We start from the raw sequence: 16,160 nt of genomic DNA on the forward strand, positions 1-16,160 counted from the left end.
ATGCCAAGAAGACTGTGAGTACTACCGTATGGGAATTACATTCCTCCCAAGCAATGGCCTGCAGTATCATCAGGTTTAGCCTGAAGGCGTGTTATTTTGTGTCCTACCACGGCCTATAGTGTTATTAATGGGATATTCTGGGAACGACAAGTTATTCGCTATCCACAGGGCCGCCTGATCACAAGAACATGGGTTGTGTATGCCCCATACGTACTGAACAGCTGGTGGTGCCAAGGTGCCAAGCTCTATCTCTGGCAGTCCCACAGAATCGAATGAGGTATGACGCCCAGGTCCTTTCACATAAAGGGTAAAGGTCCTGGTGACAAACCCAGGTTGGACCTGCTGATGCATTCACACAGAACGCCATTCTCATAAAGGAGAGGGTACTGGTGTTAGGACCTTCTCTGGTCAAACAAGGTCTTACTCCTCCGCTGTTTATTGAGGATGCCACATCAAGACAATAACCTCATTTTGCAGAAATGAACCACTTGCTTGTAGCATTGCAGAAATGGACCCTACATGTGCTGACTCCTTGGAGAACCTCTGCTGGGTTGGTTCTTATACACAGCAGACAACCTAAAACGAGCACAATTGAAGTATAAAGTATGGTGGAAGAACCCAGCGGCAATCTAAGCTTCTAAAACACAAAGGAGATGGATGTCAGACATTTGGAGAACTGAAGAAGACCTCAAGAAGTCCTGGGTTTCAATCTTCTAGGCCTCGGGTAGAGCCGACTGCGCATGCCCAGGCCACAAGAAAATGGCCGCTTACTCAGTAAGCTTTGTAAGCGGCCATTGTCTTGTGGCCACTTACACAGCTTACTTAGTAAGTGGCTATTTTCTTGTGGCCGCTTACACAGCTTATTGAGTAAGCGGCCATTTTCTTGTGGCTCGGGCATGTGCAGTCGGCTCTGCCCGAAGCCTAGAAGATTGAAACCCAGAATGGAAGAAGACACAGGGAGGGGCCGTTCCAGAAGAAGATGGAGGCGGCGCTGGAGAGTTCTCTCGCAGCATTGGGAACACCCCCAGTGCTGCAAAAGAACTCATTTGCATACTGAAGTAAACCCGGATTTCTCCCGAACGGCGGCGCGGAGAAGACATCTAAAGGTAGGAGAAGAATAGCCTTTCTTAAGGCTATTCCTACATGTTAGGGAGAAAAAGAAAGGTATCCAATGATAGGATCCCTTTAAGTGGACCGCAACGTTTCCTTATGCAACATCAGAAATGTCACACATGGAGGCAAAGGCATTTTCTTCTTGCAGATTCTGGGAGGATGAATTATCCCCGAGCTGCATGGTTTATAGGAGAGTATATAATGCATCGTGGAGGCATGGAGAGCATCTATAGACTCATACTATGTGTCACCATAAGGTTTGTGCAAGAAGTAATAGCTGTGTGCATGAGGCCCAAGAGATATTTCACTTTATATTTTGCAGAAGATGACTGCAGTGCTCTGCAGGAAAACGTCCGGACAATGCGCTCTATGCAAGCTCTGCAATTTGCACTGAAGCGTGCCGAGCAATATGTAAATGGAGTTTGGTAAATTAGCTGTAAATGGGTTGTGAATGGACACTTTATCATCACTGTAATCAAAATCTAATGTGGAAGATTCATAAGGGAATCGTATTCTGAGACACAACTCACCGAGACATGACTAGGAGATCAGAGAGAGATGATAGCATCCTCGGGACAACATAGGGGAAGTGAAGAAAATCTGATCAAATGGAGCACAGATAAAAGGACTATCGGGGTCACCAATCTCCAACCACAGGAAGCTCAATCCCTGCAATGTGATCATTATCACCCTTCACAGACCGATACACTACAGTAGTAACAACCGCTAGGTCTGGCAGTGCTTTACATGTTACAGCCATTGTCTGCGTTACAACAGCCACAGTTTGACCCTTGTTCCATTGAAACGGTCAAGTTCGAAAACTCAGGACGCAATGGTAGCATGTATAACTTCATTGGCTTTACTAAGGAAAGGGAGGCCAATGGGATCCTAAAGGTGGCCATACACCTGCGGCCAGTATCACAGAACATAGCTTAAAGGGATCCTATCATTAAAATGCTAATTTTTCTAACACATAGGAATAGCCTTAAGAAAGGCTATTCTTTTCCTAACTTCAGATGTCTTCTCTGCGCCGCCGTTTTGTAGAAATACGGGTTTTCTTTGGTATGCAAATGAGTTCTCTCGCAGCACTGGGGGCGTTCCCAATGCTGCGAGCTGAGCTTAGAATGTCAGAGCTCATACTTGTCTACACACATGCACACAATGGCGGATTTGGCCATAACACAATTCAAGCAACTGCGTAGGGTCCCAGGGTTAAGGAACTATGCTCTGAAATAGTGAGCTGTGTTGCTGTTATTTTTGGGGTTTTTGCTTTATTTATTTATTTTTATTTATTTTTTTTGGGGGGGGGGGGGTTCCAATCGTTACCTATTGAATTATTCCTACAGGTAACGGCCAATATTTACTACTCACCGACCCCACATCTGTCCAGGCCCGTTTCTGCTTCAGCCAACAGGCAACAGCGACTTATCTCCCACAGGAGCAAAGGATCAGGCATCTGAAAATTCAACATGCCCACTCCTTTTCTTTGACATTTGCCAATGGGGTAACATCTGGACAACCTCATACACTTGAGATAGTCATCTGGTCTCTAATGTGTATGGCTACCTTTAGACAGGGTTCCCATGAGACAATGGACATCAATATTACATCTGCGGGGTCTAATACCCGGCACCCCTGACGATCAGATGTCTCAGATTTGCATCAGTGAATCTAAACCAAAGCCAGAAATGGAGATTACACATACGGTATAATGGGAAGATTACAACGCGTTCTGCTTTTCACCCACTTCTGATGCAAATCACTGACGTGTATAAAAGGTCTTTGGGTGTGTTCACGTGTGGCAGATAAAACAATATTACCAGAAAGACTCCTGTACACAGTGTTATTGAGTCTAAACACACACGACCGTCTGCATGTAGCCAGGATGTGACTGACCGGCATGGGTACATAGATGACATTCAATGCTCTCAGTGACAATAGGACCTTAGGTTTTCCCCGGCTCACAACCCCACATATAGACCTGTAATAATACACGGCCATAGAGTATAATGGGTCAGTGTGCTAGCTGTGGACAATACTCACGGTCGTCTGCACGCGGTTTAACTTTACAAAACGTATGGCTTTCTTGGTCAGAGAAAAAAAAATCCATTCTATTCCGATGACCCGGAGCGCGATGACGTGCTCTATAATAATCCGAAAGAGAAAAGTTTGGACGCCCCGCCTAGAGTGGAGCACATCACAGAATGCACTGGGATGACAGTCAGACGTCCCTGCATGTGTCATCTACATCCTAAGCACCCTTATTGTGTGCATGGGGGCTTAATCTGGGTATACGATGACCAATATATAATTTTTAATAAAATGCGTACCAATAGCACTCACCTAGGAGCTGATTTTGCATTAGGCCAGTTCCACATCACTAATGTATCTGTATTACACACAACGTTTGTGAAAAAAAGCAGCACACCGTATATTGTATTCCATCGCAAAAGGTGACATCATCCGAGGGCAAAAGTCACAATATGTAGGGCAGTAGGGGTAATTTTTACAGGGTATTGTAAACTCTTTTCACTTTCAGTGTCATATGTTGCTATATGTTATTGGTGCAGATTCTGCAAAAAAAAAAAAAAAAGCTGCAACAAATACATTAACTAGGTCTAAACTACCACACACTATGTCGTCTATATTGCATCAGTATGTTGTCATTACTGCATCCGTATGTCATAGAGGCTTTCACATGTATTTCAACTTCCTACCAAGAATCAGCCCATCAGTCTGACACATCTATAATTCAGATGCAATACTGACATACATCTGCAACATGATGACCGCCGTATTACACTGACCTGAGACATGAGCTACAACTAGCCTTATACCAGTTCCCAGGGTCTATACGCACTACATTACAGTACTCAGGAGCAGGGCGCCATTTCTGATCATGTGACCCAGGGTTGTGACCAGCCTGACACCCCTAAGTTCGGCGCATAAAGGACCCCAGAGGAAGTAAGCACTGACACACTCCCTGGAAAACTGCATTAGGCTGGAGCCTCACGTGGCATAAACCGTGGCATGTCACATTCACTGCACAGTGGATAGAATCCTAGCCAATACCGTCCACACGTTGCAGAAAAATTAACGCGGCGGATTCAAAAACCATTGCAGTTTTGGAAATCGCAGCATGTCAATTGTACCTACAGAAACGTCGGCGATTTCCCTATAGGTATAATACAGGCAGAACATCTGCAGAGGAAACCTCTGTGGATTTTCTGTGATAAGCGTAGCCGCTGTAGCGTTTGTAGCTGCGGCCTGTTACGTGGGGTTTTAGCCTTATGGCTGGGACCCCACGTTGCAGAAATGCAGTTTTCCTGCAGACTGTACTGTGTTTTTTAATCCTAAACCAGGAGTGGATTGAGCAGAAGGAGAAGTATAAGAACTTCCTATACATTTCCCAGTCCTTTTGTAGCCACTCTTGGCAAACAAAACGCAGCAAAATCTGCAACGTAAAAGCTGCGTTTCTGCAACGTGGGGTCTTAGCCGAAGGGTATTTTCACACGGCAGAACTTGAGGAGGTCTTCTGCCCCAGATTCCTGTACAAGGACCGGTCGAAATCTGCACACCGGAAAAAAAAAAAAAAAAGTGTCCTGCTCGATCTTGTCGCAGCTGAAACCCCATGCACAACAGGGAGGCCTCATGCTTGATTAGCCCAATTATATAGAGGCTAATTACGCCTGCAAACTTGTGACGGGGAGCCAAGGCTGGGCTTCAGCTTTCTGGCAAGGGTTTTGGAGATGATTTTGACTGTCTCCAATTCAGCTCCGAATCTGTATGGGGAACATACCCTAAGGATGAGGTCCCACAAGCTTTTTTTGTTGCAGATTTTGTTGCGGGTTTTTGAGCCAAAGCCAGGAATGGATTGAGCAGAAGGAAGATGTATAAGAACTTCCTATATATTTCCCATTTCATTTCTTGGCATTCTTGGCTTTGGCTAAAAAAAACGCAACAAAATCTGCAATAAAAAAAAGCTGCGTTTCCGCACGGTGAGGCTTTAGCCATAAGTAGGTTTTATCTGGTCTGGAGTAAATCCAGTAGGTTGCGCTGCCTTGGCTCCAGTGTCCACAAAACCTCCTGTTAGTATTGGGCACCACCCCTCGTGTCCATGTCAAACCGCACAGGTTAAAGGGTGCATTCAGGTGAGACTTGTTTAGTTAATGGTACTTGGACCAAGAGCCATCAAGAAATGCCAAGGTGCAAGGTGTTTTAGCTGTGAGGGGCTGGCGGATGAAGCCCACCAGACTGCACAGCTAATCCAACGCCACACCAGATCCTCCATTCTAGTCTTTACATGTGCCATAGTGATGACACAACACAAACAGACGTCACCCCTGAGGTCAACAATTTACTACAGTGGCCACAAGGCTGTCCAGCAAATCATCACTGCCAGCCAAGACTTATGGAAAACACCCGAGCGGCCGGGGATTTACCTGGTAAGTAAAAGGTTTGGGGTTTTTTGTTTTTCGGTACATACTATTACTCAGTATTTTGGAAATCCTGGAAATCTCTTAACCCTGGTACAAAATTCCCGCACCCCCTGCACCTCGCCGCTGCTATAGTCCCTCAGCCACAGACAATAATAGCCGAGTCTACAACAAACCACTGCAGCCCTGTTTGTATTGGACGGCTGAACCCTGTGATAAGTTATAATAGAGCCGGTCAAAAGTCCAATAGGTTTCTCCTGACAAATCACTTTGGCACGGCTGCGCACACTAGGCGGTGGATTATATACAGTATTGTGCATGGCACGGCTGCGCTCACTAGGCGGTGGTTTATATACAGTATTGTGCATGGCACGGCTGCGCTCACTAGGCGGTGGTTTATATACAGTATTGTGCATGGCACGGCTGCACTCACTAGGCGGTGGTTTATATACAGTATTGTGCATGGCACGGCTGCACTCACTAGGCGGTGGTTTATATACAGTATTGTGCATGGCACGGCTGCGCACACTAGGCGGTGGTTTATATACAGTATTGTGCATGGCACGGCTGCGCACACTAGGCGGTGGTTTATATACAGTATTGTGCATGGCACGGCTGCGCACACTAGGCGGTGGATTATATACAGTATTGTGCATGGCACGGCTGCACTCACTAGGCGGTGGTTTATATACAGTATTGTGCATGGCACGGCTGCGCACACTAGGCGGTGGATTATATACAGTATTGTGCATGGCACGGCTGCGCACACTAGGCGGTGGTTTATATACAGTATTGTGCAAAAAGTTAAGTAATTATGGAAAATATGTTGCGAGGTAAGAAGCCTTTCAGACATAGAAGTGTTAATAGTTTATTTCTGTCAATTAACCAAATCGAAATGTAATATTTGATATGACCTTTGCCCTTTATCAATTCTTTCCGATACACTTGCCGACAGTATTTGACGGAACTCGGCAGGGAAGTTGTTCCCGCCATCTTGGAGAACTAAGCACAGATCTTCTGTGGATGTTGCTTGCTCCAATCCATCTGTCTCGTCATGTAATCCTAGACGGACTGGGCGATGTTGAGATCAGGGCTCTATCCTCACTTCCAGGGCTCTCACAACATACACGGAGATGATTTAGGCTAGGGCTATACGGCGACCTTAACTACGACCCCCATTGTGTTATCAAACGTCACTGGTTCGCTCTGCGACTCCTTCACTAATGTTAGTAAACAGAGTCGCGCTGCAACACAATGGACGCCGCATCTTTGACTTCGAGTTGCAAAAAGACTAGACAAGGCTCAAACTAACGCAGCCCCCACAGCTCCATTTATTAACATTAGTCGCAGCGTGACCTGCTGACCTCTGATCATGTGACAGGAGACCATCCCTAACCTAAGATTTCCTTTTGTTCATCAGTAAAATTAAACTATTAACCCTTCTATGTCTGAGAGCCTTCTTTTGGCAGGATTTCCTCCACACCTGCCTAAGAATTTTGCACAGTTTCATAATATGATAAGGAAATAAGATCTTCTTAATAATAGCTAGGGTGACGGCCACGAGCATGCTAATAACGTGCACTGCACACATAAATATGACAGATACAATAATACACACATATAGTTACATTGTAAATCACCGCTATATCAAGCAAAACAAGACAAAGCTATGACAGATGATACAATACGGCTACACAGACAAAACAATCCCACAGCAGACAAGACACAACAGCACTGATCTGGCACCTGCAGTATTGGGAATCGCTGCGACAAGCCTTGTCGGTGCCAGTGGGGACATGTGGCACTGTCACCAGAGCAGGGGTGGCGCTATAGTCAGCGTATACCGCTCCTCCACCCTGGTCCACAGCCACTTCTAGATGCCAGTGTGGCAGTATGACTTCTGCCCTGCATTGGCATGTGGCAGTCGTGACTCACCAAGTGGCACAATATGACAGCATTACCGCACCTTACAAAACGGACAGCAACTTCTGCGCAACGCCACGGTATGTGACAGCAGCACTACAGAGATCCCTCTACTGGACAGGTACCAGAACTGCAGTCCTGGCAGTAAAAAAGGAACAGATGTGTTTTGGCGTTGATGGAAACCGTACACAATGGTGGCACTTCTATACAAGAAAGTTAACTTAAATCACATGACAGCGTATTGGGGTGCAAGAGCGCCCCCTGTTCTGTCAGGTATGACATGGCATGACCAGTGTTAGGGTTAGAGTGGAGGTAATGACAGGAGGAAGGTGGGGGGGCACAGCAAGCAGGTCAGGTGGTGCAGCCGGCGGACCACAGAGAGAACTGCACCAAGACACCTAGTCCTAGCCTCCTGCAGGCGCTAGGGGGCGGAGCTCTGCCACTGCCCAGCCCCCCTACCTTACCGTTATACCGGAGACCCCCTCTGCTCTTACCGGGAGGTGCCAGCTCACGTCCTGCCGCTTTATCTGCCCTCGGCGGAGGCTTGCTGCTTGCTCATGGCCCCTGCTCGCTGCTCCCTGTTCGGTACCGGCCCGGTTCACTTTGTCCCCGGCCGCACGTTTGCAGTTACTACGTCCCCCTCCCTCCTTCTACTCTTTCTCTCGTTCTTCCCGTGTGCGCAGGCACGAGGCGCGTCCCCCCGACGACGTCAGCGAAGGAAGCCGCCGGGAGCGCGCAGGAGGGAGGCGGCGGGGGCGCGCACGGCCGGCCTACTAGTCCCTGAGGCTGCTGTGGTGAGGATGCCACAAGCCCAAAACCTCAAGCCCTGCGCAAACAAAAAGTGCAAGACACATTTGGCAACCAAATTTTGGCAAACAAAAAATGATTTGTTCTTCATTTCCTCACCACCATTACAATAGTCTCTACCGCATTCTCTGCCATTGTTATAGAAAACATTACAATAAGGTTGCATTCACACATGCTATTTTGATGCGGTTTTTTTTTTTATATTCTTATTTTTGGTTCTGGGCAGAGGTGTAACATGTGAGGCATATAAATGAGGATCCTCATTTATATGCGCCAACTATGGTACTGGTGTCTTCCTATGTTGTAGAGATGACTTTGGGCCACTGCTACCTTTGCGCCTCTTTAAAAGAATCCTATCATTAAAACTGAATTTTTTCTGCCTATCACGTAGGAATAGCCTTAAGACAGGCTATTCTTCTCCTATCTTTAGATGTCTTCTCCGTGCCGCCATTCGGTATAAATCCCAGTTTACGTCAGTATGCAAATTAGTTCTCTCGCAGCACTGGGGGCGTCCCCAATGCTGCGAGAGAACTCTCCAGCGCCGCCTCCATCTTTTTCAGGAACGGGTCTTCTTCCGGCGGTGGCTTCAAACTTCTAGGCCTAGGGCAAAGCCGACTGCGCATGCCCGTCGGCCACAAGAAAATGGCCGCTTTCACAATATTGTAAGCGGCGATTTTCTTGTGGCCGGCAGGCATGCGCAGTTAGCTGCCCATGTCCGCCGGAAGAAGACTCAAAGAAGACACGTACTTGAAGAAGATGGAGGCGGCGCTGGAGAGAGTTCTCTCACAGCATTGGGGACACCCCCAGTGCTGTTTGAACGCTGGGGACTGCCCCCAGTGCTGTGAGAGAATTCATTTGCATATCAACGAAAAACGGGTTATATAACGAAGGGAGGCCCGGAGAAGACATCTAAAGGTATAATAGCCTTTCTTAAAGGGATTCTACCATTTTTTTTTTTTGTGGATAAGACGTCGGAATAGCCTTTAGAAAGGCTATTCGTCTCTTACCTTTAGACATGGTCTCCGCCGCGCCGTTCCTTAGAAATACTGTTTTTTACCAGTATGCAAATGAGTTCTCTCGAAGCGATGGGGGCGGGCCCCAGCGCTCAAACAGCAATGGGGCCGTCCCCATCCCTGCCAGAGAAGTGTCTCCAGCACCGCCTCCTTCTTCGTCCGCCGCATCATCTTCAATGTCTTCTTCCGGCGCAGGCTCGTAACTTAGAGCAGACTGCGCAGGCGCACAGGCCACGGGTAAATGACTGCTAACAATACTGTGCAAGCGGCCATTTTCCCGTGACCTGTTAGCGGTCATTTACCCGTGGCCTGTGCTCTGCCCAAGGCCCAACACCTAGAAGTTATGAGCCTGCGCTGGAAGAAGACATTGAAGATGATGCTGCAGACGAAGAAGGAGGCAGCGCTTGGATACACTTCTCTGGCAGCGGTGGGGACGCCCCCATCACTGTTTGAGTGCTGGGGCCCGCCCCTATCGCTGCGAGAGAACTCATTTGCATACTGGTAAAACCCGGTATTTCTAAGGAACGGCGCAGCGGAGACCACGTCTAAAGGTATGAGACGAATAGCCTTTCTAAAGGCTATTCCGATGTCTTATCCACAAAAAAAAAGGTTTTAATGGTAGAATCCCTTTAAGGCTATTCCTACGTGGTGGGCAGAAAAAAAATCATTTTGAGGCTAAGGCCCCACGGGCCGTATCCGCAGCACTAAAGCGTTGCGGGAAGAACCGCTGCGTGAAAGCATTGCGGTTCTTTCCGCAGCGCTTTTAAAAGAAAGTTCATAGAGTTTTCCTCTGCAGACTTTCTCTTAACATTATATCTATTGACATGACAAATAATTGACATGCTGCGATTTGCAAAGCCGCAACGGCTTTGCAAATCGCAGCGTGTCCGTGCTGCGATGTTTTCCGCAAAGTGGGGATGGGATTCGCATGAATCCCATCCACTTTGCTAGCACTGTACAACGTCGCGATTTTTTCCGCAGCGTCTCCATGGGGCCCTGGCCTTAATGAATCCCTTTAATCTACACCCTTGCATGCGTGTATACAGCCTAAGCTCCCTTTGGGGTCGCTTCTCACGGATTTTTGGAAGGCAGAAAAAATCTGCTTCAGAAATTAGGAAACGGTATTTCGATGGGTTTTTGGCATGACGCAGTTTTTTCACTGAAGTTTTTTTGCTCCAGCACACTGTTTGGACCTGGATACTTCTCTTTTAAAAAATCGCTAGCGGATTTTGCAAAAACTGCAATGCGTGATCATTGCTAAATATACTAAGAATGGATCCTATTTGTTCCCACTGAAAAACCTATATATGTTATCCAGTGAAAGCAAACCTCCTAAGTGACACTCATATGTGCAAATAAAGTTATTACATAACAATACAGAAGAGGAGAACTGAAGGAATGTGATAAGACCTCCTGAAGACGTGACTTTTGAAATCTAAAGGTTAGGGTTGGTCTCGCAGTAAAAGAGAAATTCCTGCGTGTAAAGGATGAGATGCCTGTGGCCATGAATCAGGGATAACACTAACCAGAGCACAGACATAACTAATACACTTATATCATCTCAAATTATATTATCAGAATATGAAGCAAACAATACGGAGGAAATCAGATAAGTGCGGGTGTCTTATCTCAACCTTCTCTTTTCAGATTGAAACGCTAGAATGCGTTGGATTGTCATAGAAAATGGCTTATCAATGAACTATATAGACTCTATAAGTGGCTATCTGCTAATATAGGTTGGTTCTAAGCAGGTAGCCATATACGTTACAGAAATGATAGCCAAATATGCAGAGGGTTACATTATACCTATAGGGAAACCACCAGGGTTTACATAAGTATAATTGTCATATAATGTGTGGATGGGATTCACTGGTGACTGTAACTGCAGGGTTTATGTCACATGGCTCTTTGTCGTCAAAGAGGTTTTCCAGACCCAATAATGCAGGATTTAACAGATAGGATCCAAAATTTGTTAAAGGGATACTTTTTTTTTTTTCTAACACATAGGACTAGCTTTAAGAAAGGCTATTCTTCTCCTACTTTTAAGATGTCTTCTTTGCGCTGCCGTTCGGTAGAAATCCAGGTTTTCTTCGGTATGTAAATGAGTTCTCTCGCAGCATTGGGGGCGGTCCTAAGCGCTCAAACAGGACTGGGGGCGTCCCCAATGCTGCGAAAGAAATCTCCAGCGACGCCTCCATCTTCTTCTGGAACGGCCTCTCCCTGTGTCTTCTTCCGTCCTGGGTTTCAATCTTCTAGGCCTCAGGCAGAGCCGACTGCACATGCCAGCGGCCACAAGAAAATGGCTGATTACTCAGTAAGCTTTGTAAGCGGCCATTGGGGACATCTAAACGTAGGAGAAGAATAGCCTTTCTTAAGGCTATTCCTACATGTTAGTCAGAAAAAAGGGTATCCAATGATAGGATCCCTTTAATAAAAGATATTACAAAATTGATACAAATACCAGAAAATAAAAAATCATCCAAAAGTTTAGTTACACTTTAAATACGACAATTGCTTACAATGCAATAAATGTTACAGTGGAAGCAAATCTTTGCTTCCCCTGACGAAGCCTTTACGGCGAAAAGCGCGTCGGGGCGCATTCTTATCGTGGTATGTACTATCCTTTATGATCTGACTTTATTTACTTCACTGTTTTCCAGCATCCACAGTATTTTTTACACTTGTCCTTATGTAGAGCTAACTACATTAACTCCCATATGAAAGCTGTCACTATGACTTCACTACATATAAACACTCACTTATGTTGATTCCTCTGCTAAAGGCTATCATTTATCACCATACTCCATTGCTGGATTTCATTTTTGTTACATATTTACACATTTTTTTCAACTACCACGTATGTTCTTTGACAGGTAGCATTGGTCCCCTTATATGTATATGTTTATGTCTCTGCACTGTGTTGTATCAATGTTTTTTAATATTTTCAAATAAATCATTTTTTTACGTATGATGATTCCATTGTCCATGTTCTGCTCACTATTACATTGCACCAGTAGGATATTATTCCGATTTTTCCAATGACACAATCAGGTCAATCAAATGGAAATTATGATCACTTGCCTTATAAAAACTACCAGTGAGATCATGTTGTATACATCTGCATTCTACCAAATGAATACAAGGGATCCCACCATCCCTACCGCCCAGCCATGGGCCTTCATTTCCGTCAATCATTCTCCCAAAGCTATCCCCAGCTATCAGTCAGGGTCCTGGAACGCCATCAACCAAGTTTATTGGGTGATCTTATGTCGAATCCACCAGCATCAGTATCACTCTGCCGGTTCATAGATAACCCTATGATGTGTATACGTCCTTGGAGGGAATATATAATATACTGTTTAGAGCTTCGGAATTGTAATTGCTCTTAGACACAGAAAAGTTTGCAATCTAGATGAAATATTCCATTTAAAATGGTAGACCATGTGTAGGCCGCGCCTCTGGCTAATGGATGGAAAGGAATAAAAATAGTCTAGTGTTTATTGTGATGTAACTTTTCCCGTCTCCAGCATTTCTTGGCAGGCGTTTGTTCTTTAGCTGGAAGCGGCAGAAGCAACTTTCTATTTCGCGAACTTGTGGGATCAGAATGCAAAGTGACCACTTACGTTTCAGAGCCAAAAGGAGAACAAGAGAAGTATTGGACATGGACAAATGTGATCATTTTTTCAAAGATGAGGAGTTAAAGCATATACAGCATGTTGTGCTGCCTTGTGTTCAGAAGGGTTCAATATTGACTAAATATCCTTTAGGATTGGTTATAAATATCAGATTGGGGGTGATCCAACACCTGGCACCCCCGCTGATCAGCTGTCTATGATTCATTAGTCTAATTAAAATGAATGGAAGTAATATGTAATACTAAGTAGAGCCGCTATAAGACGATAGGACGGGTCTGACGGCCACCGATCAGTTGTTTATAGAAGCAGCATGCGAGTGAGTCCATTTCATAGGCCGTGTGACAATACAGCCATGCATAGGGGTGAATATACAATTCCCTCTTTGCACCTCCTATTAGTTGGTCTTGAGTTATTTGTAGCGTACCGAGGCTCAACGTAGATCATGCCCCTTTCCAGCGAGGCCAAATCCCTTTCCAGCGAGGCCATGCCGCCATTTTGATGAATACAGAAAAGTGTCTACAAAGTACTTATATACAACCAATGACCTAAGTTCTGGTTAACTCTGCTACATCTCTACGTCCTCAGGATCAGCAGCATTTTTTTCTGTACTTTGGACACCAGCAATAAACTGGACAAACCTTTAGAACGCGTTTTATGAACATACTGTATCTGTTACCTCCTTGTGGAGGTCAGTGTGTCCACAGTCTTACGAGGCCATTGGAGACAATTCTCTCCAGTGCTCTCCCAGTCTATGTTCTCTACAACACTGACTTAAAGGGGTTTTCTGGGGGAAAAAAATGTATTTTAGTGCTATCAATGGGTTAATAATTGCACAAAAATACCTTTAGCAGTGTTTTGAGTTATTTCTGGCTTTCTCTCAGAGCTCCTTGTATCTTCTGCATTTGTTTACTGCTTCCCTAGCCAACTCCCATGATCTCCCTCGCCCTCTCTCACACCCCCTGCCTGGTTCCCTAGCTAGCCCGTGCACTACTAGCCCTATCTATCTACCTACCTAGCTAACTCAGCCTCAATCCCCCTCCCCCCAAATCATATTTACCTGTCTTTCGTCAGTCCTGGTGGCATCTTCTTCTGTGGACTTCTTGCTCATGTGTGGTATGCGTTCTTTGCTTCTGTGACTTCGGTGACAGGACAATAAAGCTCTACTGCGCAGGCGTCGGCAGAAGCGGAGTAAGTGCTGCTTAGTGCCAGAAGAATGAAGATGGGTAAGTATGAGAGGGACGGGGAGAAGAGGGCGGGAGTATTGGTAATTCTTTGTTTACGGAAATGCGTAAATGGAATGTCGCCGGATCATCAGAAAATGTGTCTGGGGCAGTCAAGTGACTACCCCAGGTATATAGGTAAATATCATTTTATTTAATGAACTCATTTAGAAGTTAGGCGGGGAGAGGGGGTTTAGTTTAAAGGGGTATTCCCACGTCACATACTCACCAGTCTTCGTTGCTGTAAATTCTTCTTTCTTCTGGCTTTGTTGCGTCATTGGTGGGCGAGATGCCGCTGGCCCTGCGTGCATGCTCATAGACCTGTCTAGCCTTCACAATGTGAATACAGACCCGGCATCTGCCTCTCTCTATTACAGCGGATGCCGGGTCTGTATTCACATTGTGAAGGCTAGACTGGTCTATGAGCGTGCACGCAGGGCCAGCAGCATCTTGCCGCTTGGCTTTGCATATGTGAATACAGACCCGGCATCCGCTGTAATAGAGAGGCACAGATGCCTGCAACATCGCTATGCTCCTGCCCTGCATGAAGCTAGCAGCGGCAGAAGCGATGCTGTTATTCCACTCCTCCGCCCCCTTCCCCCCTGGAATTGCAGCATCGCTCCTGCCGCTGCTGGCTTCATGCAGGCAGGAGTGTAGCGATGTTGCAGGCATCTGTGCTGGCGTCTAACCGTCCCCGGCATCCGCCTCTCTATTACAGCGGATGCCGGGTCTGTATTGGCGGCCCCTTCCCCCCAAAGGGTAAACTACCACCCCACCCCACCCCCCTCCAGGCTCACTCCCGTGCGCTTAGCCCCTCCTCCCTCAGAGCAGAAGATACATCACTTGACTTATGACCAGATAAGTCAAGGGATGTGTAAAAAAAAAAAAATGAATAAAGTAATATAGTGGACAAACAAAGCAGTACTGAGATGAAAATGACATTGGAAATCAACAACATTTTACCTATCCAGCCATTACAGCAGTGTGTGGGATTCCCTGTATGGTTTTTAAATAGTCACATTCTAATTAAGATATTGCTGATAGCAAACCTACAAGATACCTGGCAATGAGTCTGAATTTGACAAATTGTAATGTTCCTATTGATCACAAGAGGGCAACAGACACATGAAAGTGAAATCAGCAACCGAACAGGCAAATGGAATAACACGATATACACCCTATATACTGTCCTATGTATTCAATGCTATTCCAGTATACAGAGCTACATCATAGACAGTGTAACAAGTGGTTTGACGTCTGACACGAGAGAGTCCTGACGCATGATGTTACTGTCACATGATCCAAACTACATAACTTTGTCCCAGATTTATCACTGATGCTGGATAATAAATCTGGCATATCTTCATATTGTCTTTTCCAGGGGTCAGCAACCTTCGGCTCTCCAGCTGCTGTGAAACTACAACTCCCAACATGCTCCATTCACTTCCATGGGAGTTCCAAGAACAGAAGAACAAGTATGCATGCTGGGAGTTGTAGTTTTACATCAGCTGGAGTGCTGAAGGTTTCGTATCCCAGGTCTAGTCTATATTTATACCACCTTTTGGCTTATTTTGAGCCAGAATATTACAACACAATTTTGGCGCACCATGGCTCATTTAAACCACACCGCCTTTTTCCGAGATCCCCCTGACATGTCTAGCAAGTCAAACATGCTTTAACCCAAATTAGATGCATCAACTTGGCCATATTGCACCAAAGATGTGTCATGTTTATACCAGTACGGTTGTAGTTACATAGTAAATCTGAGCCGCTGTTCGGTAAAAATCCGGGTTTTCTTCGGTATGCAAATGAGTTCTCTCGCAGAATTAGGGGATAATAAATCAGGCATATCTTCATATTGTCTAGTCCATGGGTCAACAGCCTTTGGCACCAGTGGGATAACTAAAGTCTAAATTCATGCCAAAATAAAGGGACAATACACTTTTTTTTTCTAGCCTATAGGTCATAATGCCATAGCAAAACAGAGAACATTTTTTTCACTGATTTCTCTTT

At 45.6% G+C, this 16,160-nt stretch overlaps 1 protein-coding gene across 3 annotated transcripts in view; it reads right to left on the bottom strand.

Annotated features, from left to right (window-relative positions):
* Positions 1-8,161, bottom strand: part of RABGAP1L (RAB GTPase activating protein 1 like) — a 210,844-nt gene extending 202,683 nt beyond the window's left edge. For 2 of the 3 annotated variants that reach the window (XM_075287099.1, XM_075287101.1), the window contains exon 1: positions 7,967-8,161. The gene's annotated coding sequence lies outside the window, so the exon portion shown is untranslated. Of the gene's footprint in view, positions 1-7,936 lie in introns of all 3 variants that reach the window. The other variant, XM_075287100.1, reaches the window with a different exon arrangement.
* Between the last annotated feature and the right edge of the window lie 7,999 nt (positions 8,162-16,160).

The sequence above is a fragment of the Leptodactylus fuscus genome, chromosome 9 (genome assembly GCF_031893055.1).
Source record: "Leptodactylus fuscus isolate aLepFus1 chromosome 9, aLepFus1.hap2, whole genome shotgun sequence".
In the NCBI taxonomy this organism is placed as follows: Eukaryota; Metazoa; Chordata; class Amphibia; order Anura; family Leptodactylidae; genus Leptodactylus; species Leptodactylus fuscus.